Source organism: Hypanus sabinus, chromosome 5, assembly GCF_030144855.1.
Source record: "Hypanus sabinus isolate sHypSab1 chromosome 5, sHypSab1.hap1, whole genome shotgun sequence".
In the NCBI taxonomy this organism is placed as follows: domain Eukaryota; kingdom Metazoa; phylum Chordata; class Chondrichthyes; order Myliobatiformes; family Dasyatidae; genus Hypanus; species Hypanus sabinus.
In genome coordinates this window covers 154,237,076-154,239,480 of record NC_082710.1, presented here as the reverse complement: position 1 = coordinate 154,239,480, position 2,405 = coordinate 154,237,076, and positions in this window count along the sequence as shown.

Below are 2,405 nucleotides of genomic sequence, written 5' to 3'. Positions count from 1 at the left end.
CAATGGCAGGGCAGGTTAGGTGTAGCAGCTGCAGTTTGTGGGAGCTGATGGAACTGACATATCTAGAGAGTTTGTCAGGGAGTGATGATCTGAACGATTCCCAGAGACTCTCTGTGCTCTCCTCTGAGAGTTTCTTGTCCTCTCAGACCACCGAGGAACAGAAACGGGTCGTGTCGGAATTAAGCAAACAATCGGGCCCAGTTTCAACCATTCCCCTCCCAATTCCTGTCCACTGCCTCAATCCCCTCCCCGCCCTCAGATCCTTTGTCTCCTCCTCCACCTCCCCCAGCAATCCCTTCCCTCCCATCATCAGCACTCCACAGTAAACTCCAGCAGCCGCCTCACCCCACTCCCAGAGAAGCCCATTAGATCCACCCACCAGAAGAAAACATAGCAGATAGCCCCCAGATCGGGCAGCATCCATGCAGAGGGAAATGGGATCACAGTTCAGGACAATAACTCTTTGTTGAAACGAGGCAAGATTGAGTGAAGGCAGACTAATCACATCTGGAGGTCCCAAAGACAACGCACACAAAATGATGGAGGAACTCAGCAGGTCAGGCAGCATCGCTAGAAACGAATAACCAGTCGACGTTTCAGGCTGAGACCCTTCGTCAGGACTGGAAAGGATAGGGGAAGATGACCGAATAAAATTATGGTGGGAGGGGAAGGAGGAGAGTTAGAAGGTGATAGGTGAAGCCATGTGGGAGGAAAAAAAATGGGCTGGAGGGGAAGAAATCTGACAGGAGAGGAGAGGAGAGTGGACCAGAGGAGAAAGGGAAGTAGGAGAGGACTGAGGAGGAGGTGATAGGCAGATGAGAAGAGGTCAGAGGCCAGAATGGGGAATAGAAACAGAGGGGATGGAAGGGATTTTCTTTAGTGGAAGGAGGTATAAATTTATAGTCCTGTACTTTAGACAGGAGCCCTGATTCACTAACCCCCTTCCCCATATCCTCTTGCCCTAACACCCACACCCAAGCTCTGGTCTCCAGCTCCCTCCTGATCTCCCTGGCTCCATCCTTGAGCCCTGTCACTCACCTTACTCACCTTGACACTGACCCACCCAACACCCCTCTCCAAATCCGTGTCTGAGGGTAACCACTCCCTCTGAGCCACTCCTATACCCCTCACACACTGAGGCTCAAAGCCCCTCCCCATCTGTCCCCGTCACCCACTAGTGGAGTGCCCCCTCCCACACACAGAGGAAGACCGCCATTGTTAACCCCACTGGTAGTGAGGCTACCTGCTCTATTTCACCGAGGAAGTGAAATTAACCAGGTACTGTAACCGATGAGGGAGCTTGCACCCAATCAGAAACATCATCAGACATAACCAATCTCCAGGTAGAAGAACACGGGGAATGCTGTGAAGATAAAACCATAGCCCTAATCTCTTTGATATTCTGTTTGATAAGTGAGTGAAAAACCCAATCAGATATGCTCTGTGCTTCCCTCGAGATCCAATGCGGACTGAAGGGAGGAGCTGCTGGTCTCCAGCTCTTTCCTGATCTCACTAACATTCCCCACCTGATCCAGTTGCCGATTGGTTTAATATTCCCACATGCACAGTGAAAAACCCGCGTTTGCATACCATCCCAATCATTCCATACACAACTGCACTGAGGTCGTACAAGGAAAAAAGCAATGACAGAATGCAGAACAACGTTCCTCCCACGTTCCAACCACCCGCGGGTGAGTGGGATCATCGTCTGCCGTGAATTGCCCTGAGTGTGTGGATGTGGGCTAGAGTCCGGGCAGAGGTGACGGAGATGTGCGGAGAACCAGAACACAGGCTGAGTGCAATTCCAGTCCCTGGGCATATCCTGGGCCCACACGTCGGTGCAGTTACGACAAAGGCATGCCAGTGGCTGGAGTTGATTAGGATTTTGAGGTGAATGTGTCCTCAGACTGATGCCTTGTTCTCTCTACATCCACCACTGCGTGGCTAAGCACAGCTCAAACTTGCCAACTGTTGCTGGCAGGATCATAGGTCGTGACGAGGAGGAGTACAGGAGTGAGGTAGATTGGCTAGTTGAGTGGTGTCAGAACAACAACCTTGTGCTCAGCATTAGTAAGACCAAAGAACTGATTGTGGAATTCGGAAGGAAACGCAGCAATCCTTTTTTTCCCCACAAAAAAAAACATTCATTATAAATTTAAACCACTACAGTTTGTACAAACACATTACAAACAAAACCAGACAAATCATGATTAACACAGACTAAACTAATACATTCCCATCCTCATCAACGATGGGATTTAACCCCTGCAGTGCCCAGCGGTCCTGAACACCTCCATGTTATCCATTGATACCACGTGATGCCACAGACATACTGTACCCCCTGAACATTGCCAGGCAGTCAGCCCAGTCAGAAGCCTCTGCTGCAAGACTCATGGATAGTTACC